The sequence below is a fragment of the Triticum aestivum genome, chromosome 5B (assembly GCF_018294505.1).
Source record: "Triticum aestivum cultivar Chinese Spring chromosome 5B, IWGSC CS RefSeq v2.1, whole genome shotgun sequence".
In the NCBI taxonomy this organism is placed as follows: domain Eukaryota; kingdom Viridiplantae; phylum Streptophyta; class Magnoliopsida; order Poales; family Poaceae; genus Triticum; species Triticum aestivum.
Genome location: NC_057807.1, coordinates 89,211,852 through 89,238,734, shown reverse-complemented (window position 1 = coordinate 89,238,734; position 26,883 = coordinate 89,211,852). Strand labels below are relative to the sequence as shown.

The following is a 26,883-nucleotide window of genomic DNA, read 5'->3' as shown; positions in this document are numbered from 1 at the left end:
CTAACTCCTTAGTCACTTTTCTTGCAAGCTTCTTGTGATGTGTATTACCAAGAGGGCCCAGAGATACCTCTCCGATACTTGGAGTGACAAATCCTAATCTCGATCCATGCCAACTCAACAGACACCTACGGAGATACCTGTAGAGCATCTTTATGATCACCCAGTTACATTGTGATGTTTGATAGCACACAAGGTATTCCTCCGGTATCTGGGAGTTGCATGATCTCATAGTCAAAGAAATATGTATTTGACATTAAGAAAGCAATAGCAATAAAATGAACAATCATATGCTAAACTAACGGATGGGTCTTGTCCATCACATAATCTATTATATATAAAAAGCGTTTGACGGGTTAACCAGAAAAAAGAGATTAACTAGAAAATCACACAAAAATTAGAAACATCCGACCGTTTATTTGATGGATTAGAGAATCACAACCATTTGATCTGGCTAATATCTAAAAACGCTGGGTAAAATTACCCACCACTGCCCTTACGTAAATAACCTTTCAATCATCTCTACTACTATTAAACAAGCAAACATATCCTCGGGCGGACGAAAACTCTGCCCACGCCCGCACACAAGTAGCAGAGATCTACAATCACACAGCCCCTTCTCCCCGTATCTTTCTCAAAAAAAAAACTTCTCCCCGTATCAAGCAGCCGCCGCCGCCGCCGCCGTAGCTCCATGGCCCAAGATCCCCGCAACCGATCATTCGACGAGTCCGCTCCTTGCTCTGCGGCCTTCCAAGTCCAAAAGCCCAGACCTAGCACCTGAAGCAGCATCCCCTTGTTCCAGCTTTTTGATCGAGGAAGGACGACAAGAGGAGGCAGGGGGACATGGGAATTGGAAGTCGGTCCCATTATACGCGGCGAGGGACGACGACCTCAAGACGGCGCTGCTGCCACAGAAGAAGGCGCGGAGCCGATGCCCGCGAACGGCTACTGGACCTGCCCGCCGAGCTGGAGCTGCTGTGGCGCGCGGTATGGGGGGCGGGTGGGGACGGGCCAAGAAGACCGGGGTGACGGACGAGGTGGCGGAGGACGTGCGCAGGGTGTGGTCCGGTGGCCTGGATCTTGCTGCCGTCTGGGTCGTTAAGCCGCTCCAAGATGGACAGAGCAAGGGAGATCCTTGAGGTACGTACGTCTGGTTCATAGATGGTGAGGGCAAATCCTAGATAGATAGAGCAAGGGAGATCCTTGAGGTCTTGATGGGCTGTTTGCGTTTTGGACCTCGCCACCTTCCAGATCCATCCAGAGTGCTTGGCAGAGAATTATGAAATTTTGACGTAAATGATCATCAATCATAACTGACAATGTTGGATGCCAATTGCAGTTAGTTGTTGACAGCTTGGTGCTGACTGCTAATCTAGCAAATTCTTTGGATGTTTGGTACAATTGAGATTTTAAGGGCTGGCCTCTTTGATTTGTACGACTTCTGTTCTTAGCCCATTGAGCTTGTTTGATAAGACTTGTTTTTGTAGGACATGGTAACTTCACTTTCCAGAATTGAATCTTCACTCAGGTGAAGTGATTCCCTTGGGCATTGATATCTTTGGGGTAATATATGTACATAATGAAAATTGAATTAAGATTACAATCGGAGTACAAGCCATGATCTGTGGACCATATATATTGTAGTCTGCTTCACTTTCACTTCCTATTGGGAAAATTTGCAAATCGGACCATGTCTCAACAGTGTCTGGAAGAAAGTTTTGTCCATGAAATTTACCTTTTTTTCTTTCCTTTTTAATGCTCATCACATATTTATATATGTCCGCTATGGTTAAAGTTTGCTAATATTATTCAGTCTGTTCCCTGCACTTGTTTTACAAGCTAGATTGTGTGAACAAGTATATACAGATATGGGAAAAGGCAACCATTTCACATTAATGTGGGGAGGTAATATTAGGTAGAGATTCTTGCATCTGCACGTTAACTTTAGGTGTAATGCTGTGGCATATTTACTTGCAGCTAGCATCTCATGGATCAACGATATAGCATTTGTTCCTCAACTTTAATGTCAATGCAAATGTAATTATGATCATGCATCAACAGGAGAAGTCCTCACTTTATTTGAACATTCAGGTGTCTTTCTCTTGCATGGTGGTATTGATCTGTTATTTGCATTGCTAAAGCTTGGTTCTGTTATATCCCAGAGAAAAGATACAGTGAGTCAACTATACAAATGATTCTTTGAATATTCAGTACATGCTTCTCTGAATGTTGGTAAAGCTTGGTGGTATTACTTCTCTAATTAACTTATATCCAACGGTCATGGAAACATCATCACAGACATTTTGAACAGAGTAAAGGTAATTACTGAGCATTTGTACCAACTGATGCACATTGTGATTCCAGCTTCTGGAAAGAAAGGAACTATATGCTATTTGCATAGACAGTTGTTTGACTTGCAGGTTATTTTCAGTGAGAATACCACTGACCAAGTTGGAGCCTCTGTCAAAAGATTATCATGCGGCACTTCGCTGCTATATATTCATATAAAAGAGGATTGGCATTACATTATTTAAGTAGCAGATTTTGTTCTTGCTCTATATTCTTTCTTTTTGAACCTTTCTAAGTAATCATTCCTGTGTAGAGCCAGCGAACAAGGGCCCGTGAAGAGCCGGCAAACGAGGCCACCCATGTGCCTTCGACGTGGCGGCGCGGAGCCCCCTACCGCCAGCTCCGCTTCAGTTCGAGATCCGCACTGGTCTTCTCCCTACCGTCGTTGTGCTGCCTGCTGCCCGCTTCACCCTATCTCCTCAGCAACAGGCAGCTCCATCTATCGTTAACTAGAAGGTGGCGACCTGACATCTCTCCCTCTCCACCCCTTCTTTATCTTATAGAATCCTCGATTCTAACCTTACATTATAATGCATTTTAGCCCAGAGGTTCACCTCTACCACGATGGCCGCATCGCTACAACCAAAACTCCACCATTGTCCAGCCACCAACCCAGTGCAGTTGGATTCAACGTGGACCATAACCTCTTTTGGTGTTACCAACAACGTATTTTCAGAAATAAGAATTGATCATGTATATTATCTCTTTCAATTTGAAAGAGAAGACAATAATAGTTTCATTATGGTTGTTCTGAAGGAATGACAAGGCCATTGATGTTGTCAAGGTTACTACAGGTACATGCTTTATTCTATTGATACTTTTCAACAGATACAATTTATAGTCTTTGTGGTAGAAAAAGTTGAGCACGAGTATACAGTTTCAGAATGTGATGGTCCTCTGTCAGAAATTTTCTGATAGGTCAAATATTGTGTCATTTCAATCTCAGATTTTGGATTCTAATAGGAAGCCTGTGAAAGTTCTGAACGAATATTTATTTATTTATTTGTTTTCATAAGCTTTTTAACCCCCTCCCAATATTCTTTCATACTGCGATGCAAGTTAAAAAAAATTGGTTGCTTATGTTTATTTTTATGCCTATGTTCACTCATGTGCTTAGCTGCCAAAAATCTTAAAATGCTGCACCTAACGGGGTAGATTTTGTTTTCTGCAAAAACAAAACATTGTGCAATCTTTTATGACTCCACCTAAGAAGCCGAACATATATTTGGAACAACTTCCACCACTAATGCCGGAGAAAGATAGCTTGACAGAAAATAACATGCATAGGAGTGAAATAAAAATCAAAGTATTGGAATTGATTTTTCAACTTATGTTATCTCTGCCCTATAGAGTATAATCTTCTTCCACAGTAGTGAGCATGGCACAACGGATGGGATGCACCTCAAAGTAATCTTTCATGTTATTCATGTGATAGAGTTAAGACGTGCGTTGCACGTGCAAGCTTACTAGTAAAACAAAGTTCCACGAGGAATGGACGTGTTGTTTAAAAAAACAAAGATGGACATGATCACGTCTCTCTTCCACATCTAGAAACTTAATATTTTCTTATTACCCACCCAACGACACCACGGCCATGTTAGAAAAAACAGCACGATCGCTCCCAAAAAAGAAAAGAAAAATACCACGATGGATTTTCTAATCCCAGACGCTCTTCTTCTCCGCGGCGCCTCACGCAAGCAGCAGCCCACGACCTCCTCGCTCAGGAAAAGAAAAACGATCGATTCTCTAATCCCCGACGCTCTTCTTCTCCATGGCGCCTCATGGAAGCAGCAGCCCACGACCTACTCGCTCAGGTCTAGGTAACTTTCCCTTTTTTTGAGGGAAGGCCATCATGGCTAGCTTTATTGATTAATGCATAAAGATACATTGTCTACGAGCTTGCTCACCAGACAATTTGAAGGCTCGTCAGTCCAACTAGAAAAAAGTTTATTACAATAACTAAAATTAGTTAGCACATGCGCCGCTTGATTTGCTGATCGAAAACAATGCTTAAAGTTGACCTTCCCAATCAAGGTAGAGATGTCCACACATTCCGCGAATATCGCTGCCGCCACGTCCCACCAAGTACTCTGACCGGAGCAACAGTTGATCACCGTTAGAGAGTCGGATTCCGCTTCAACTCGCTGGAACCCTAGGCTATTTGCCAAGTTCAGTCCGTCTCTCATCACCATTGCCTCTGATGTCATTGCGTCCGCTGCATATGTGATAAACTTACATTGAGCTGCAAGGAAAATACCTCGTTCATCTCTAATAATTGCTGCCGTAGCTCCAACTCCTTGATCTGCAAAAAAGGCCGCGTCCACATTAAGTTTGATGAACTTTGGGTCTGGCTTCAACCATCTTTCCTCTTCTGTCACAACTATCTTCGCCATGGCTCGTTGATAGTTGCTTGTAATTGCCAAGACCGACAAAGGCCATCTTACCATCGGCGGGCAACTCTCATTATGTGTTATAAGGCGGCATGTCCACCAGAGGTACCAACATCCCACCACTACGACCTGTTTAATCTCCAATGTCGGCATTAGAGGTAGTGGTGTTTGACCAATAGACAAGATATACTCCATAATAACCGACCCAGATCTATCAACATGTGTTGCGGTGTTGATGAAATCTGTCAATCCAAGTCGGCTCCACATACCTCTCACATACCTCTTGAATGAATACACGTGAAGAATAGATGACGAATATCTTCAGAGCTCTTGTGGCAAATTGGGCACCCTCCAATTGCCCCAACGTGTCTATTAGCGAGTATACCTTTTAGGGGCAGAATTCCGTGTAGTAAACGCCAGCAAAATATTGAAACTTTACGTGGAATTTGTAGCTTCCATAATGTACTCCATACCGCTGGAGTAGCAGAACCTCCCGGTCGACTGATGTCATTTGCATGCGCCCCAAATTTATGTAACCATTGGATTTTATAAGCTGTTCGAACGGAGAACATCCCTTTTTTATCGGCGTGCCATGTGATGAAATCGTCAAATGCATGAAGACTTAAGGGGATTTGCAGAATCCTTCGAGCATCGACGGGATTAAAAATCATATTAATGAGTTGCTCGTCCCAAAGTCCTGTGAGATAATTAGGTAACTTCCCCTTAATCTGGTCCCCTTCTTTATCAACTATAAATCTGATCGATCCCTTCCTGGCGCCGTCCCCATGACGGGGAAGGCTACAACTCTAAATTTAAGCCTATTATGTACGGGTACTACTCCCATGACACACTTACCCAGCTTTTTCTGTAAACTATTTCTACACACGGTTTTGAGAGGATAATTAGTTTTACATGGTCTTGATTTCTTGCCCTTCTATATGTATTTTATAGTTGATCTTTGATTGTAGGTACAAAATCGAGTACGGGCCTTCCACTCCTCAGGTCACTACCAATGGTGCGAGGCGGCCATCACCCTCCAGCAGGCACTGTCTAGGTATCCTCACCTTCGAATTTATAATCCTAAGATGTCAGTGTTTTTGCTGATGTCGGATGATCTTTATGAGGAGGTCAAATCCAATTATAATATATCCTATTTATGTAGCTAATTTCCAGTTTTATGATTTGCTTTGGACAGGTAGTATGTATGCCTAGACAACAAATCAAATTAAAACAATAAACGTACAACTATAGGAAGGGGAACAAAAGATAGATTCATGTAATCATGTTTCAGCATACCTATAAGTACCTTTAGCTAAATCTTTGTATCATATTCAAATATATAAACATAGGGAGGAAGTATTAATACATATATATTCAGTATTAAAATATCTACAAATCATGATTTGAAAATAATAATCTAGATAAAAAATAGTCTGAATAAAACATCGGCTAGCGGGATATTACTTTCTGGGACAACCACTGAAGGACGCCGCTATCAAGAAACTCCAGGACATAGATGAGCTTCCTTGGGGGAAACCCTAGCCGCCTTGAATAGTCCGACCCCCGAGTCGCTCCCGCGAGCGTCCTCGGGGGAAACCCTAGCCGCCGCCCCTCGTCCCCCCGTCGATCTCTCTCTCCCCGCCGCCACCGCACAGCGCCACCGGGCAAAGACCGGCCGGCGTTGGTGGCGGCGGGGATCTTGCCCCTCTTCTCGCGGTTGGCGTCCGGCGCGGGATGGTGCTGGGCTGGGCGGGGCCTAGCGGCGCGGCGGAGGGCGTGCTGGGTGGCGGCGACCCTGCCTGGCGGCGGTGCAGCTGCGGCTTGAGGCCTCTCCAACGCGCGGCGGCTGTGGCTTCTCTGGCGGCGGCGCGAGTTCCCGGCGGCGGTTTGGCGGCGTGGCGCGGCGGAGCTCCGGCGATGACTCAGCGGCGGGCTGGAGGGCTAGGCACCGTCCAGTGGTGCTGCCTCCGCGGCGATTGTGGCTTGGGGCCCTGGACCCCGATCCGACCTGGATCTGGTGGTGCCGGGGTCTGGGCCATGGCGGATGGCGAGGCATGGGATTCGTCGGGGCTTGTCGGCCTCTAGGCACCATGGGGGTGCCGGCGGCGACGCGTGCCCGGCGTGGTGAGACTGCTGGACGTGGTGGTCATCTTCTTCCCGAGATGGCCGGCCAGAGGCTTGGTGATCGGATCTCAAGATCCATCATCTTGTCCCGGCTACGAGTAGGGGAGACATGGTTGCCGGTGAAAACCGAGCCAACGGCAGGCGATGGCGGCGTTCTCGCCGTTACCTTGATGAAGGCATCGTCGTGTAACTATTGTCGACCCACTCGTGCTGCTCCAGGGGAAACCCTAGGATCTGGTGTTCCAGATCGGACGATGGCGGCAGTGCGGTGTCGTTTCTCTCTTGGGAGCATCGTTTGCGGAGCAGCGCTGGATGTCAGAGGCAGGAGGTGGAGCGGCTTCGTCTTGCACGGAGCTTCGGTGGTGATGTCAAGTCATGCCTGACCGACAGGTGCTACGCTTTGTCATGCCTGGTCGGCAGGTGCTACGCACGACAGATCTTCCAAGGACTTCAAGCTGTGTCGGCTGGTGATACCTGGCAGCATGGCGCTGAGGTGTATCAGTGGCGACCGCGACGTGCTCAGCTGTTTGCGCGCAGGGAGGAGGTGCCGTTTGGCGCCGTGGTGGTGTCGACGATAGCTAGACCGAGCAAGGTTGATGCATCAGTACAGTTCTGAAGATGGAGCGGTGGCAGTTGGCGGTGGCGGCATCTGAGTGCACGCCGGACCGGTGAGACCCATGCCCGGCAGGCGTCCTGGATGGGTTCTCAGGTCTTAGATGTTAGGTTTGGCTGCGATGTCTGTTTGGTATTAGGCCCAGGCTATCTGCGCCCCTTCATCGGCTGGATAGAGGTGCTTAGACGGCGGCTTTAGTCTTACTGTTGTATTACTTTGTAAGGTCTTGTGAGAATAATTAATAAAGTGGCCGTATGCATCGCCCAGATGCAGAGGCCGGGGGTCATCCTCCTTTTCTAAAAAAATAAATAAAATAAATAAAAAAATAAATATACATGTACGTCGGATGCATCCTGGTGTCCGTTTGAGTGGGTATATCTTGACAATCTGACCAAAAATAATAATCATGTCATAATTGTTTTTCCTTAGACATTATATACACAAGGTGAGAAGCTGAAAAAGTTTGCAATACAAATTAGCGTTTGAATCAGTGGAAATATTAAAATATTCAGATCGAACTTTCAACATGAGTACCTGAAGGCCGACCATGCATGCTAGGCGAAGTTCGACTGGTCTGCATCACTGCAAGTGCACGATCATGATGCATGTGCATGCCACTATAGTAGTAGTAGTGGCACGCTACAGCACCACGATATAGCCCATCCATGTTAAATCAATTTTTTGTGTAGTGTGTATACAGCTACACATTCCCGTAGAGCTATTGAAGTTCAGAAATTTATTAAATCTCAACATATATGTGGAGTCAACCAAGGATGTCTTCGTGGTGTGCTTAAAAAGTGATTGAGGTCACCATCCTGAAGCAGATGTCCTGAAGTAGAAGAAATAGCATGACACATCGGCTTGAGGACAACGTGTAACAAGGACATTCAGAAAACACGTATCCTGCCCTCAAGCCCCAGTATACCAGGTTTTGCTTTGTTCTAGCCAGACGCATAAGCACAACAAAGAGAAATATGATCTGATACATGATTTATTGTCCAAATGGCAGACAACGCAATCGCTGTTTATGTAGTTAATTTCCTATTGTATGATTTACTTTGGACAGGCAGTATGTTTGGCTAGATCTATCTGTTCCTACTCATGAGACTATGAGAGTAAATTAGGTCGGAAGTTGGAGGCTGGCTACACTCTACATGGTTCTGTACGGTTGGTACATACTAACTACTAACATACATGTGTTTCTTCCTGCCTTTTGTCCTGGGATTTTCCTTTATGGGCTGGACATATAATAGGTAAGAGACAAGATTATTAGGCCCAGGCTATTTGCGCCCCTTCATCAACTGGATAGAGTTGCTTAGACGGCGGCTTTAGTCTTACTGTTGTATTACTTTGTAAGGTCTTATGAGAATAATTAATAAAGTGACCGTATGCATCGCCCAGATGCAGAGGCCGGGGGTCATCCTCCTTTTCTAAAAGAAAAGGTAAGAGACAAGATGTCATTGGTGTATTTCGTAGATGCCCAATATCAACAAAAGTTGATAGCCAGCTTCTTGGAATAATTAGCAATTTGTCTCTTCTTCCAGTTTCCGCCACACAGGAAAACAGATTGTACTATCTAAAAAGTATGGTTAATTGATTCGATGTCTTTATTGATTGGACATGACAAGGAAATAAAAATTCACAGGATATCGAAGAGTTTCAACGCTATCTATTCCTAAAGATTACTGGAAAAGTGTGAAGTACAGCATTAGACGAAACTCGTCACTGAATGTCTTGATCAGCTCAATTAGGACCATTGGGATCTGAACTAAAGTATTTTTATAGTTTCACAAAAAGGTTTAGCTAAATGTTCTGTTTCCTTTCAGTAGTTTTATGTATTTCTCCTTTCATTCTCAGTTTTTCCCAGTTTTGGGAAAAAAACTCAGGTAAAGCCACCTGAAGCTGAAGGTATGGTGAAATCGTAAAGTACCTTTCATTCCCCTTCTTATATAATACCAGGTTGTATTGTGAGATTGTTCATGTGTTAAATTCTTGAATTCATGATTCCCGATGTCATACTGATGTAGATTAAAGAACATAATCATGAGTAGTACTAAATGTACGTCTTAATTTGTTTTGTCGACAATCAGAAGAATTTGTATATGGAAAAAATATATAACAAAACCAACTATAAATGCAAGTGAAACCATCACCTAGCATTCAATTTCTACTGTGAAATATAGCATGTGCACGTCTAGCTCTGCAAAATTATTCGTTTTGTTGCTTTGTAGGATGTCATCTCAAGTAATCTAGAACATAAAAGGATCTTTTTATAGCAAAGTTTGGAAAATAAGCGAATAGAAAAAACAACTTTGATGATATAATAACAACATGGTGTCTTTACATTTTTTTTAATTATTATCTTCATTTTGCTTAATATTTTTTTAGGGCCTTATCCCTAGGTATTTGTCTATTATCACAACAGAAGTTCAGAATTATCTTTTCCTCTATAACATCGTAGGAACCTTCCCTCATGTATTACATCATATACAATATGAAAGCCAACCTTAAATATTTCACCATTCTTCTATCTTCTCATCATGCACAAAGTGTAATCTTTGGTTTTCCTAGGATATCATTTCTTTAATTGTTCTCTCTTATATTGCCTCGATATTTTTGACACCATCATGTTGATTGTTGTCACGACACTGCATGTTGCCACTAAACTTTCTTATTCACTGCCTGTTTTATTTTTTGAAGTTGTGCCACACTATTCAAATATCTATTTCTCTATTTCACAACAAATTGAAGAGGCTTTAGGAAATATTTTCCCCAAGTTACTTTTACTGATGCAGTTTATGTGCTCCGACTTCAGTGATAACTCCAAGGAGGCCTCCATATGCCTTAGCATTCTCAACAACTACCATCAACACCACAACATTGCTTCAGCCATACCTTTATGTACTTACAAATGTGCTCGGTGATGCTTAACATGAATAATCATAGAAAAGATGGTTAGTACATAATTAGAAGGACGATGACAAGTGGACAACATATGTATTTATAAATAAATAAAAACCAAACAATACCTAAGAAAGAACTATGTTCATACAAATCTTATATTTGTAAATATATCACAAAATCTTATATTTGTAAACATATCACAATTCTTTCTCATTAAAAAACATTATACAATTCTAGCCCGCGCATCGAGCGGGCCACTTTGCTAGCTCTCCTAATGATGTGATCCCGTTATCAAGTGACAACACATGTCTATGGTTAGGAAACCTTAACCATCTTTGATCAATGAGCTAGTCTAGTAGAGGCTCACTAGAGACATGGTATTTGTTTATGTATTGACATATGTATATAAGTTTCCGATCAATACAATTCTAGCATGAATAATAAACCTTTATCATGAATAAGGAAATATAATAATAACCAATTTTTATTGCCTCTAGGGCATATTTCCATCAGTCTCCCACTTGCACTAGAGTCAATAATCTAGTTCACATCGCCATGTGATTAACACCCAAAGAGTTCACTAGAGTTAGTGATCTAGTTCACATCGCCATGTGATTAACACCCAAAGAGTTCTAAGGTGTGATCATGTTTTGCTTGTGAGAGGAATTTAGTCAACGGGCCTTCCACATTCAGATCCATATGTATTTTGCAAATTTATATGTCTATAATGCTCTGCAAGGAGCTACTCTAGCTGATCGCTCCCACTTTCAATACATATCCAGATTGAGACTTAGAGTCATCCGGATCGACGTCAAAGCTTGCATCGACATAACCCTTTACGATGAACTCTTTATCACCTCCATAATCGAGAAACAATTCCTTAGTCCTCTTAGGTACCTAAGGATAATTTTGACCACTGTCCAGTGATCCCCTCCCGGATCACTATTGTATCCCCTTGCCAAACTCATGGCAAGGCACACAACATGTATGGTACACAACATGGCATACTTTATAGAACCTATGCCTGAGGCATAGAGAATGACTTGCATTCTCTCTATCTTCTGTCGTGGTCGGGCTTTGAGTCTTACTCAACTTCATACCTTGCAACACAGGCAAGAACCCTTTCTTTGACTAGTCCATTTTGAACTTATTCAAAACTTTGTCAAGGTATGTGCTTTGCAAAAGTCCTATGAAGCATCTTGATCTATCCCTATAGACCTTGATGCCCAATATGTAAGCAGCTTCACCGAGGTCTTTCATTGAAAAATTCTTATTCAAGTATCCTTTTATGCTATCCAGAAATTCTATATCATTTCCAATCAACAATATGTCATCCACATACAATATCAGAAATGCTACAGAGCTCCCACTCACTTTCTTGTAAATACAGGCTTGACCATACGTCTATATAAAACCATATGCTTTGATCACCTCATCAAAGCATATATTCCAACTCCGAGATGCTTGCACCAGTCCATAGATGGATCCTTGGAGCTTACACACGTTGTTAGCACCTTTAGGAGCGACAAAACCTTCTGGCTGCATCATATACAATTCTTATTTAAGAAATCCATTAAGGAATGCAGTTTTGACATCCATTTGCCAGATTTCATAATTATAAAATGCGGCAATTGTAACATGATTCAGACTAACTTAAGCATCGCTACGGGTGAGAAAGACTCATCGTAGTCAACCCCTTGAACTTGTCGAAAACCTTTTCCAACAAGTTGAGCTTTGTACATAGTAACATTACAATCAACGTCTGTCTTCTTCTTGAAGATCCATTTATTCTCAATGGCTTCCCGATCATCGGCCAAGTCCACCAAAGTCCATACTTTGTTCTCATACATGGATCCTATCTCAGATTTCATGGCCTCAAGGCATTTATCAGAATCTGGGCTCATCATAGCTTCTTCATAGTTCGTAGGTTTGCCATGGTCTAATAACATGTCTTCCAGGACAGGATTACCGTACCACTCTGGTGTGGAACATGCTCTGTTTGACCTACGAGGTCCAGTAGTAACTTGATCTGGAGTTTCATGATCATCATAATTAGATTCCTCTCTAGTTGGTGTAGGCATCACGGGAACGATTTTCTCTAATGTGCTACTTTCCAATTCGAGAGAAGGTACAATTACCTCATCAAGTTGTACTTTCCTCCCACTCACTTCTTTCAAGAGAAACTCCTTCTCTAGAAAGGATCCATTCATGGCAACAAAGATCTTGCCTTCGGATTTGTGGTAGAAGGTGTACCCAATTGTTTCCTTAGGGTATCCTATGAAGATGCACTTCTCTGATTTGGGTTGAAGCTTATCAGGCTGAAGCCTTTTTACATAAATGTCGCATCCCCAAACTTTAAGAAACGACAACTTAGGTTTCTTGCCAAACCATAGTTCATACAGTGTCGTCTCAACGGATTTAGATGGTGCCCTATTTAATGTGAATGCGGCTGTCTCTAATGCATAACCCCAAAATGATAGTGGTAAATCGGTAAGAGACATCATAGAACACACCATATCTAATAAAGTACGGTTACGACATTCGGACACACCATTACACTGTGGTGTTCTAGGTGGCGTGAGTTGTGAAACAATTCCACATTGTTTTAAATGAAGGCCAAACTCGTAACTCAAATATTCGCCTCCGCGATCAGATCATAGAAACTTTATTTTCTTGTTACGGTGATTCTCCACTTCACTCTGAAATTCTTTGAACTTTTTAAATGTTTCAGACTTGTGTTTCATCAAGTAGACATATACATACCTACTCCAATCATCGGTGAAGGTCAGAAAATAACAATACCTGCCGCGTGCTTCAACACTCATCAGATCGCATACATCGGTATGTATTATTTCCAGTAAGTCATTAGCTCGCTCCATTGTTCCAGAGAATGGAGTTTTAGTCATCTTGCCCATGAAGCATGGTTCACAAGTATCAAATGATTCTAAAAGTCCATCCGCATGGAGTTTCTTCATGCGCTTTACACCAATATGACTTAAATGGTAGTGCCACAAGTATGTTGCACTATAATTATTGACTTTGCATCTTTTGGCATTAATATTATGTTACTACGATCAGATTCAACAAGCCATTCACATTGGGTTTATGACCATAGAAGGTTTTTATTCATGTAAACAGAGCAATAATTATTCTCTGACTTAAATGAATAACCATATTGCAATAAACATGATCTAATCATGTTCATGCTCAATAGAAACACCAAATAACATTTATTTAGGCTCAACACTAATCCTGAAGGTAGAGGGAGTGTGCTACGGAGATCATATCAATCTTGGAAACACTTCCAACACACATCATCACCTCGCCCTTAACTAGTCTCCGTTTATTCTGCAACTCCTGTTTCAAGTTACAAATATGAGCAACGGAACCAATATCAAATACCCATGCACTACTACGAGCACTAGTAAGGAACACATCAATAACATGTATATCAAATATACCTTTGTTCACTTTGCCATCCTTCTTATCTGCCAAATATTTGGGGTAGTTCCGCTTCGATTGACTATTTCCTTTGCAGTAGAAGTACTCAGTCTTAGGCTTGGTTCCAGCATTGGGCTTCTTCATGGGAGCCTCAACTTGCTTGCCATTCTTCTTAAAGTTCCCTTTCTTTCCCTTGCCCTTTTTCTTGAAACTAGTGGTCTTATTAACCATCAATACTTGATGCTCTTTCTTGATTTCTACCTCCGCCAAATTCAGTATCGCGAAGAGCTCGGGAATTGTTTTCGTCATCCCTTGCATATTATAGTTCATCACGAAGCTCTAGTAACTTGGTGACAATGACTGGAGAAATCTCTCAATCAATATCTTATCTGGAAGATTAACTCCCACTTGATTCAAGCGATTGCATTACCCAAACATTCTGAGCACATGCTCACTGGCTGAGCTATTCTCCTCCATCTTGTAGGCAAAGTACTTGTCAGAGGTCTTATACCTCTCAACATGGTCATGATCCTGAAATACTAATTTCATCTCTTGGAACATCTCATATGCTCCATGGCATTCAAAACATCTTTGGAGCACCAATTCTAAGCCGTAAAGCTGCACGCACTGAACTATCGAGTAGTCATCAGATCGAGCTTGCTAGACATTCATAACGTCTGCATTAGATCCTGCAACAGGCCTGTCACCTAGTGGTGCATCAAGGACATAATTCTTCTATGTAGCAATGAGGATAATCCTCAGATCACGAACCCAGTCCGCATTATTGTACCATCATCTTTCAACTTGGTTTTCTCTAGGAACGTATCAAAAAACATGGGAGCTACATCGCGAGCTATTGATCTACAACATAGATATGCAAAAAACTATTAAGACTAAGTTCTTGATAAATTAAGTTCAATTAATCAAAATACTAATGAACTCTCACTTAAATCAACATCCCTCATGTTGTCTAAGTGATACATGATCCATATCAACTAAACCATGTCCGATCATCACGTGAGATGGAGTAGTCTTCAATGGTGAACATCCTCATGTCGATCATATCTACTATATGACTCACATTCGACCTTTCGGTCTCCAGTGTTCCGAGACCATGTCTGTACATGCTAGGCTCGTCAAGTTTAACGCAAGTATTCTGCATGTGCAAAACTGTCTTACACCCATTGTATGTGAACGTAGAGTCTATCACACCCGATCATCACGAGGTGCTTCGAAATGATGAACTTTGGCAACGGTGCATACTCGGGGAGAACACTTTTGTCTTGAAGTTTAGTGAAGGGATCATCTTACAATGTTACCGTTGTTCTAAGCAAAATAAGATGCATAAAGGATAAACATCACATGCAATCAAAATATGTGACATGATATGGCCATCTCATCTTGTGCTTGTGATCTCCATCTCCAAAGCATCGTCATGATCTCCATCATCACCGGCTCTACACCTTGATATCCATCGTTGCGTCGGGGTCATCTCGTGTAACACCCTGGTTTTTGACCCTTTTCTTTTTCTTTTTGATTTATTTGTTTTTGCTCTGATTTTCTTTTTGAAGTGGTTCTGTGGACTTGAAACCCGGGAGAGCTTCGTTTTCGTCTCCTATCTAGTGGTTCATCATCCTAAAATTTTCCCCCAAGATCATGTCATCTTCACTCTAGCTGAACCTCAAAATTCTTTTTCTTGGAATATTCCTTTTTCTATTAAAGGAATAGCCCTGTTTGACCTAGATTGTGAAGAAACCTATATTTCTGTCACTCCCAAAATTCCCAAATAATTCTCATAATTTTTTTGGATCATATATGACCCAAATATGTCCAAACGATCCTTGTCCAGTTCAAAAATAATTCCCCAATATTTATTCTTCATTCCTGCCCAGAGTGGCCTTCTGTGAAGGAAGTGGCACCTACCCTTTCTTGATTACTCCCAAACTTTTTGGGCATGCTTTTACATCCAAATCACTGCCTCATGCCAAAATTCAACTTCATTTGCCTAGCCAACCTTCCTCAGTGATTTTTCAAAGTTTCGGTCAAAACAGAAGCCATTGTGAAGGAAGTACTAGCTAGGAGTATCCAAATGAGTTAAAATTTTGCATGCCTCTTCATGTGATCATATCATTACCCTCCTCAAATTTTCAGCTCCATCCAATCATCTATGTGAGCACAACTTCAAATATTTGTTTCTATCAATATTTCTAGGTTGTGTAGCAAGTATAATTTATATTGCTTCATTAATTCTGAAAAATTACCAGATCATGCTTCTACCCAAAATTTGGGATCATTTCAACAATCCATTTTCTCTCAAAAACTATTTCAAGTTTCTAAACAAAGAGGATAACTATGAGGGAAGTACCATTCTAGCAAGTCCAAATGGTATGAAATTTCTACAGCATCTTTATATGTCCAAATCATCATCCCATGCTAAATTTCAGCTCAAGAGGATACTCTATGTGACTATATCATCCAAATCAAGTTTCTGGACCATAATGGCAGTTGCACAACAACTATATTAGTTTATGGTCCATTTTACTCCAAAAGCCACAGGATCATAGTCCTTCTTAATCAAAACCTCCCCGACATCATGTTTGGCCTCTAGCCCCTCTATGTTGAGCACAACATTGCATCCAAGTTTGCTACAACAAACTTTCATTGATGCCTCACTTCGATACAGAACCTCTTCTCTCGCGTTTTCACTTCCCACAGTTTCCCTGCCTCTCTTGACCTCTCTTTGCCTTGTCTCGTGGTGACTACGATGCTGGCATGGCTGGTCATGCGCTCTGGATATTGCGGCCGCGCTCTGCGCCACTGACCGCGTCGAGCCGCATCGCTCTGGTCGTGTCCGCGCGTCTATGGTTGCCGACCTGACTCCCTGCTCCCCCTCGATACTCTCTAATCCTATTCCCCTTCCAACAACTTCCTCGTTGGCGCTCGCCCTGCGCGCCCACGGGTGCACTGTGGCCGACATGGCTCTGTCCGTGCCCCGTCTTCTTCCCCGTGTCCCTGGCATCATCTACTGCTCCGTGACCCTCCTGTTCCCTTGATACGTCTCCAACGTATCTATAATTTTTGATTGTTCCATGCTATTATATTATCTGTTTTGGATGTTTAATGGGCTTTAATATGGTCTTTTATATTATTTTTGGGACTAACCTATTAACCGGAGGCCCAGTGCCAGTTTCTGTTTTTTTGTGCCTATTTTAGAGTTTTACAGAAAAGGAATACCAAACGGAGTCCAAACGGAATGAAACCTTTGCGATGATCTTTCTTGGACCGAAAGCAAACCAGAAGACTTGGAGTAAAAGTATGGAACACCACGAGGAGGCCACGAGGCAGGAAGGCACGACCAGGGGGGTAGGCGCGCCCCCACCCTCATGGGCCCCTCGTAGCTCCACCGATGTACTTTTTTCGCCTATATATACTCTTATACCCTAGAAACATCAGGGGGAGCCATGAAACCACTTTTCCACCGCCGCAACCTTCTGTCCCATGAGATCCCATCTTGGGGCCTTTTCCGTCGATCTGCCGGAGGGGGAATCGATCACGGAGGGCTTCTACATCAACACCTTTGCTTCTCCGATGAAGCGTGAGTAGTTTAGCACAGACCTTCGGGTCCATTATTAGCTAGATGGCTTCTTCTCTCTCTTTGATTCTCAATACAAAGTTCTCCTCAATGTTCTTGGAGATCTATTCGATGTAATTCTTTTGCAGTGTGTTTGCCGAGGTCCGATGAATTGTGGATTTATGAACAAGATTATCTATGAATATTATTTGGTTCTTCTCTGAATTCTTATATGCATGCTTTGATATCTTTGCAAGTCTCTTCGAGTTATTGGTTTAGGTTGGCCCACTAGATTGGTTTTTCTTGCAATGGGAGAAGTGCTTAGCTTTGGGTTCAATCTTGCGGTGTCCTTTCCTAGTGACAGTAGGGGCAGCAAGGCACATATTGTATTGTTGTCATCGAGGATAAAAAGGTGGGGTTTATGTCATATTGCTTGAGTTTATCCCTCTACATCATGTCATCTTGCTTAATGCGTTACTCCGTTCTTATGAACTTAATACTCTAGATGCATGCTGGATAGCGGTCGATGTGTGGAGTAATAGTGGTAGATGGAGAATCATTTCGGTCTACTTGACACGGACGTGATTCCTATATTCATGATCATTGCCTTAGATGTCTTCATAATTATGCGTTGTTCTATCAATTGCTCGGCAGTAATTTGGTCACCCAGCGTAATACATGCTATCTTGAGAGAAGCCACTAGTGAAAACTATGGCTCCCGAGTCTCTTTCCTATTATATTACATCTATTTTCTATTTTGTCACATCTTGTTTACTATTTTGCAGTCTTTACTTTCCAATCTATACAACAAAAATACCAAAAATATTTACTTTATTATCTCTATCAGATCTCACTTTTGCGAGTGATCGTGAAGGGATTGACAACCCCTTTATCGCGTTGGTTGCAAGGTTCTTGATTGTTTGTGCAGGCACTAGGTGACTTGTGCGTTGTCTCCTACTAGATTGATACCTTGGTTCTCAAAACTAAGGGAAATACTTACGCTACTTTTTTACATCACCCTTTCCTCTTCAAGGGAAAACCAACACATGCTTAAGAGGTAGCAAGAAGGATTTCTGGCGCCGTTGGCGGGGAGATCTACGCCATGTCAAGCCATACCAAGTACCCATCATAAACTCTTCTCCCTCGCATTACATTATTTTCCATTCACCTCTCGTTTTCCTCTCCCCCACTTCTAAAACAATTTTCGAAAACCTTTGCCTTTTCTTCGCCCCTCTTCAATTCGTCTCTTTTTGCTTGCTTCTTGTGTGTTCGTGTGTTAGATCCCTTGATCTGCCTTCATGGCTAGCTCCTATCATTGTTAGTACTCCTGATAATGAAGTTCTCAATTTTAAACAAAGGGAGGGAGAAAATCTAAAAGATGCTCAGTATAGAATTTGCAATGCTCAAAATAGATCTGCTAGGAAGCAATCTACTTCCGTTCTTCTTCGCAATTTTTATGTAGGCATTACTCCTTGGAATATAAATGTTGTTGACACCATTACCGGAGGGAATTTTTTGGGAAGCCATACTTTTGATTCTTATAATGCCATGATAGATTTGTTAGGCCCACCACCTCTTTTGGTCAATGGAACTATTTTAACCTTGGAACATGTGATACAAAGGCTTGATATTATTGAAAATAAAATTGCCACTATTGAGTTAATAGAAAATTTGGATAAAAAGATCCACAACCAAATTACCCAATATGGATCTAAGGTAGGAGTTACTCTGAAAAATCTTAGGGAAAAGGAACCGATAGTTAATGAAAGGATAGATCAAGATTCTACTAGAATTGATAAACTCGAAGATATTATTAACAACTTGGGTTCCGCTTTTTCTGCCGTTAAAAATACCTCACATCCTCTTCCTACCAAAGTTGCCAAGTTTATCTACGTTCCTAAGAATAAGGGTGAATCTTCTAGTAAGGAAAATGAAGACTTCAAATCGATAAGTGTTCACCCCAATTTTTTTGATATCATTAAGGAACCTTTTGCCACAAATGAATATCTTTATTTCTTGCCTAGGAGTTTGATCATTAACAAAACCAAAGAACCTCCTAAGGGTTATGTGTGTTCAATTGAAGAATTGCATACTGAACATGGCAATACCTAGATCTATTCATGTTTTTATGCCTAGCTAGGGGCGTTAAACGATAGCGCTTGTTGGGAGGCAACCCAATTTTATTTTTGTTATTTACTTTTTGCTCCTGTTTAGTAATAAATAATTCATCTAGATTCTGTATAGATGTGGTTTGATGTTTTAATTAGTGTTTGTGCCAAGTATAACCTTTGGGAAGACTTGGGTGAAGTGTCTTTGCGATCTTGCTGTAAAAAACAGAAACTTTTGCGCTCACGAGAATAGCTGTAATTTTTTACTGGAGAGTGATTTTAGGTTGATTCTTTTTTCATATGATTAATAGAAAAATTCCTCACGTTCACCAATTTATTTCATAATATTTATTGTTACAGAAGTATTCGAAAGTTAAAATTACTACAGACTGTTCTGTTTTTGACAGATTCTGTTTTTCGTGTGTTGTTTGCTTATTTGATGAATCTATGAGTAGTATCGGGGGGTATGAACCATAGAGAAGTTGGAATACACTAGGTTTAACACCAATATAAATAAGAATGAGTTCATTACAGTACCTTAAAGTGGTGGTTTATTTTCTTATACTAACGGAGCTCATGAGATTTTCTGTTGAAGTTTTGTGTTGTGAAGTTTTCAAGTTTTTGGGTAAAGATTTGATGGATTTTGGAATAAGGAGTGGCAAGAGCCTAAGATTGGGTATTCCCAAGGCACCCCAATTTAAAATTCAAGGATAACCAAAAGCCTAGGCTTGGGGATGCCCCAGAAGGCATCCCCTCTTTCGTCTTCGTCTATCGGTAACTTTATTTGAGGCTATATTTTTATTCACCACATGATATGTGTTTTGCTTGGAGCGTCTTGTATGATTGGAGTCTTTGATTTTTAGTTTACCACAATCATACTTTCTTTACACACCTTTGGGAGAGACACGCATGAGGGAGTCCTGGATTAAGGGGTCCTCGGACAGCCGGACTATATACTTTAGCCGGACTATTGGACTATGAAGATACAAGATTGAAGACTTCGTCCTGTGTCCGGATGGGACTCTCGTTTGCATGGAAGGCAAGCTTGGATATTCGGATATGTAGATTTCCTTCTCTGTAACCGACTCTGTGTAACCCTAGCCCCCTCCGGTGTCTATATAAACCGGAGGGTTTAGTCCGTAGAACAACAACAATCATAATCATAGGCTAGCTTCTAGAGTTTAGCCTCTACGATCTCGTGGTAGATCAACTCTTGTAATACTCATATCATCAAGATCAATCAAGTAGGAAGTAGGGTATTACCTCCATCGAGAGGGCCCAAACCTGGGTAAAACATCATGTCCCCTGCCTGAGGGAGTCCTGGATTAAGGGGTCCTCGGACAGCCGGACTATATACTTTGGCCGGACTGTTGGACTATGAAGATACAAGATGGAAGACTTCGTCCCGTGTCCAGATGGGACTCTCCTTTGCGTGGAAGGCAAGCTTGGATATTCGGATATGTAGATTTCCTTCTCTGTAACCGACTCTGTGTAACCCTAGCCCCCTCTAGTGTCTATATACACCTAGGACAACAACAACAATCATAATCATAGGCTAGCTTCTAGGGTTTAGCCTCTACGATCTCGTGGTAGATCAACTCTCGTAATACTCATATCATTAATATCAGTTAAGCAGGAAGTAGGGTATTACCTCCATCGAGAGGGCCCGAACCTGGGTAAAACATCATGTCCCCTGCCTCCTGTTACCATTAGCCTTAGACGAATAGTTGGGGACCCCCTACCCGAGATCCGCCGGTTTTGACACCGACATTGGTGCTTTCATTGAGAGTTCAACTGTGCCGTCGTGATAAGGCTTGATGGCTCCCTCGATCATCTTCAACGATGCGGTATAGGGGGAGGTTTTCCTTCCCGGACAGATCTTCGTATTCGGCGGCTTCGTACTGCGGGCCAACTCGCTTGGCCATCTGGAGCAGATCAACAGCTACACCCCTGGCCATCAGGTTAGGTTTGGAAGCTTAAACTATAATGCTGACATCCGCAGAGACTTGATCTTTGACGGATTCGAGCCCATGACAGGTGCGCCGAACAGTCACGACGGACATGACTTCAATCTGCCGCTAGACAGTATTCAGGAGATCGCACCCGCGTTGACGCCGGGAATCAATCCGGAGCAGATCGTGCCTTCCGAGGATGGGTGGTTGGACCCCGCCATGGAGGCCGCATACTCATCGGCGTCGGAGCCGAACACCGATCCCACCTCCTGTGACAGTGTGAAAGCACAAGTGCTCCCTAGGTGGTTTTGGTAATTAATGTCAACATATCTCTTGTTGGACTAACACTTTTATCTAGTATGTTTCAGATAAGTTCAACAATGGACTGGCATGGACTAATGGATGAGGGAACTCCTTCAAGATGCTAAGGACAAAGGATTGGCTCAAGCTTCAAGCTCAAGACTCTTCATTTTACATTTTAGTGATCCAAGATCACATTGAGTCTAGAGGAAAAGCCAATACTATCAAGGAGGGATGAGGTGTTGCTTAATGAGCCTCTTGCTTCAAGTGCTTAGTGATATTCTCCAAATACCCTCAACTACTTTCCCACTTCCACACATATGTCCTAAACCTAAAGTCAAACTCGGCCCCACTGATTCTTCCTATCCGGCGCCACCGAGTTTGATGTCTTAGCCACTGCCACAAACCCTAGGCAAATCGGTCTCACCGATAGGGATCTCGGTCTCACCGAGATGGGATTGTAATCTCTCTGTGTATGTCCATTATCAAAATCGGTCTCACCGAGTTTGAGCAATCGGTACTACCGAGATTACAATGCAAACTTTCTGGTTGACTTATTATCAAAATCGGTCCCACCGAGTTTGATAATCGGTCCAACCGAGTTTGCCTGACCAACTCTCTGGAAAGCTTATTACCAAAATCGGTCTCACCGAGTTTGTGTAATCGGTCTCACCGAGATTACGTTATGCCCTAACCCTAACCGAGTCGGTCTCACCGAGTTGCATTTCGGTCCCACCGAAAACCCTAACGGTCACATTATTTGCTAAATCGGTCTGACCGAGTTTAACGATTCGGTCCCACCGAGTTTGGTAGATTGTGTGTAAGGGTTAGATTTTGTGTGGAGGCTATATATACCCCTCCACCTCCTCTTCATTCGTGGAGAGAGCCATCAGACTGAACCTACACTTCCAGCATCCTATTTCTGAGAGAGAACTACCTACTCATGTGTTGAGGCCAAGATATTCCATTCCTACCATATGAATCTTGATCTCTAGCCTTCCCCAAGTTGCTTTCCACTCAAACCCTCTTTCCACCAGATCCAAATCCTATGAGAGAGAGTTGAGTGTTGGGGAGACTATCATTTGAAGCACAAGAGCAAGGAGTTCATCATCAACGCACCATTTGTTACTTCTTGGAGAGTGGTGTCTCCTAGATTGGCTAGGTGTCACTTGGGAGCCTCCGACAAGATTGTGGAGTTGAACCAAGGAGTTTGTAAGGGCAAGGAGATCGCCTACTTCGTGAAGATCTACCGCTAGTGAGGCAAGTCCTTCGTGGGCGACGGCCATGGTGGGATAGACAAGGTTGCTTCTTCGTGGACCCTTCGTGGGTGGAGCCCTCCGTGGACTCGCGCAACCGTTACCCTTCGTGGGTTGAAGTCTCCATCAACGTGGATGTACGATAGCACCACCTATCGGAACCACGCCAAAAACATCCGTGTCTCCAATTGCGTTTGAATCCTCCAAACCCTTCCCTTTACATTCTTGCAAGTTGCATGCTTTACTTTCCGCTGCTCATATACTCTTTGCATGCTTGCTTGATATGTGTTGTGAATGTTAAACTTGTGCCTAAACTCCACTCAAACTTTGAGGAAATTTAAAACCTGCAACTTTGGCTCTTAGTGTCTAATCACCCCCCTCTAGACACCTCTTCTCAAGGTCCTACAAGTGGTATCGAAGCATTGGTCTCCATTGCTTTGGTTTAATCACCATTGGAGGAAGATGGATGAGTCTACTTTGGGGAGTCTTAGACATAGAGTGCCTATTCTTGGTGGAGAGTATTTTCATGAGTGGAAAAATGAGATGCTTGTTATTTTCAATCAATATCATTTAAACAAGTACATTGCTAGCCCTTGTGCACCTTATATTGATCCTATGCATCCTACCCATGATGAGTCTATTGACATGATTAGGAATCTTAGAACTGCCGAACTTATCATTAGAGGATTGCCTAGAAACTTGATTGGATGTTTGCCTACTTTTAAGTGTGCCTACACCATATGGAAATTTCTTGAGGAACGATTTCCCGATTATTCCTTGAAAAATCTTGATGAAATTCTTCATAAGTCTATTGCTTTGAGTAAGATGAATACTAGTGATCCTATGTTTGGTGATCGTCTATTTGAGCTTACAAACCTTATGCGTGCCAAAGGAAATGTTGGTATTATTAGTGACATTATTTCCGAAGCTATAAGAATTCATAGACAAGATTATTGTCAAACTCACTCTAACGAATCACCCTCTCTAGGATTTGATCCACCACATGACGATGTTGAACATGGATACTATGATGAGGATGATGATAGTGACTTCGATCTTGATGATGCAATGAGACATTTTGGTCTTATGGCAAATCTTCGGGGATATATGTCAGGAGGAAAGGAATGGGTTCTTGATAGTGGATGTACCGATCACATGACCGGAGATAAAGACATGTTTCGTGAGCTTGCTGATAATGATAGTCCTCGAAAGTATGTCACTTTCGGTGACAACTCAAAGGGTAAGGTGGTTGGCCTCGGTAAGGTGGCCATATCACATGATAGCTCCATACAAAATGTCATGCTCGTTGAATCTCTTGGTACAACTTACTTTCAGTATCTAGACTTGCTGATTTCGGTTTCAATGTCTATTTACTGAAGTAGATTGCCAAGTGTTTCGTCGAGACAATCATAAAATGGTCTTTACCGGTGTGCGTAGAGGTGATCTATACATTGTTGATTTCACTAAAAAGGCTCAACCTAAAACTTGCTTCATTGCTAAATCCTCAAAAGGCTGGTTATGGCATAGACGATTAGGTCATGTTGGTATGCGAAACCTTGACAAGCTTATTAAGGGAAATCATATCCTTGGAGTTAATGATGTCATATTTGATAAGGATAGACTTTGCAGTGCTTGTCAAGCAGGTAAACAGGTTGGAGGAAGGCATCCCGTGAAGAACATCATGACCACAAAGAGGCCACTCGAGCTACTTCACATGGATCTCTTTGGTCCCAACTCTTACAAGAGTCTCGGTGGAAATTCTTTTGGTCTAGTTATAGTTGATGATTTTTCCAGATTTACGTGGGTGTTCTTTCTCGATGATAAATCGCAGGTCCAGAAGATCTTCAAAAACTTCGCTAGGAAGGCCCAAAATCAATTTGAAGTGAAGATCAAGAAGGTTCACAGCGACAACGGAACGGAGTTCAAGAACGCAAATGTGGACACCTTTCTTGACGAAGAAGGGATTTCACACGAGTTCTCGGCTACGTACACACCTCAACAAAATGGAGTTGTTGAGAGGAAGAACCGGACGCTCATCGAAATGGCGAGAACGATGCTTGATGAGTACAAGACGCCGAAGCACTTTTGGGCAGAAGCGGTTGAGACAGCTTGTCATGCAACAAATCGCTTGTATCTTCACAAGCTACTCGGCAAGACGGCATACGAGCTCCTCACCGGTAACAAACCCCAAGTTGGATACTTTCGAGTATTCGGCTCAAAGTGCTACATTCTTGATAAGCATCGTCGTTCTAAATTTGCTCCTAAGTCTCATGAAGGTTTCCTACTAGGTTATGGCTCAAACTCTCACACTTACCGTGTCTACAACAATTTCACCCGAAAGGTTGAAGAGACGGTAGATGTGAAGTTTGATGAATCTAACGGCTCGCAAGTAGAGCAATTGCCAATTGATGTAGGAGACAAAGATCCTTCGGAAGCAATCCAAGACTTGTCTATTGGCAAGGTCCGTCCAACGGAGGTGAAGGAGAGTACCTCGTCCGTCCAAGTGGAAGCTTCTACTTCACGACAAGGTGAACCAAGAGTTGATACGGAAGCATCCACAAGTGGGACACACCAAGATGAAGAAAACGAGGAAGTGCATCAAGATGAACGTCAACAACCTCCTTCTCCACCACGACAAGAGAACGACAACGCCAACAATGAAGAAGGCCAAGAAGAAGAACAAGATGAAGAAGATGTTCAACGAAGACCCAAGCAAAAGCTATCACGAGTTCGAGCAAGAATTGCTAAAGATCATCCCGTCGAGCAAATCTACAATGACATTCAAACCGGGAGAATCACTCGCTCTAAAACTCGTTTAGCTAACTTTTGTGAAAACTATTCTTTCATCTCTAGCATTGAACCTATGAAGGTTGAAGAAGCATTGGAAGATCCGGATTGGATAAATGCTATGCATGAAGAGCTACACAACTTTGAGAGGAACCAAGTTTGGACATTGGTTGAGAAGCCCGACAACAACCACAACATCATCGGTACCAAATGGGTGTTTCGCAACAAGCAAGATGAAGATGGACAAGTAGTTCGCAACAAAGCACGTCTCGTCGCCCAAGGCTACACACAAGTCGAAGGTATGGACTATGGTGAGACTTACGCCCCCGTTGCTAGACTTGAGTCCATTCGCATCTTACTTGCCTATGCTAATCACCATGATATCACCTTGTACCAAATGGACATTAAAAGTGCTTTTCTAAATGGTGAAATAGAGGAGGAAGTTTATGTTAAACAACCTCCCGGCTTTGTCAATCCTAAGAAACCCAATCATGTTTACAAACTTCACAAAGCTCTTTATGGTCTTAAACAAGCTCCTAGAGCATGGTATAAATGCTTGACCAAGTTCCTTATTGAAAAAGGCTTTGAAATTGGGAAAATTGATTCTACTCTTTTTACTAAAAGGGTTAATGGTGAACTATTTGTGTGCCAAATTTATGTTGATGATATTATATTTGGTTCAACTAACCCTCATTTTAGTGAAAAGTTTGGGAAGCTAATGTCGGAGAAGTTTGAGATGTCTATGATGAGTGAACTCAAATTCTTTCTTGGTTTGCAAATCAAGCAAACTAAGGAAGGTACTTTTGTCTCTCAAACGAAGTACACCAAGGACTTATTCAAGAAGTTCAATATGCAAGAATGCAAAGGTATGACTACACCCATGCCTACTAGTGGACATCTTGACTTAACCAAAGATGGTGAACCGGTTGATCAAAAGGTTTATCGCTCTATGATTGGTTCATTGTTATATCTATGTGCTTCACGTCCCGATATTATGCTAAGTGTGTGCATGTGTGCACGATATCAAGCTGCTCCTAAAGAATGTCATCTTAAGGCCGTGAAAAGGATAGTGAGATACTTAATCCATACAC

The 26,883-nt window shown here is 42.3% G+C and overlaps 1 long non-coding RNA gene across 1 annotated transcript; it reads left to right on the top strand.

Moving 5' to 3' along the window:
- The first annotated feature begins 576 nt into the window (after positions 1–576).
- On the top strand, positions 577–3,346 carry LOC123115754 (uncharacterized). Its single transcript, XR_006456715.1, has 2 exons — positions 577–2,802; positions 2,888–3,346. It is a non-coding gene; the product is annotated as an uncharacterized lncRNA (long non-coding RNA).
- The last annotated feature ends 23,537 nt before the right edge of the window (positions 3,347–26,883 follow it).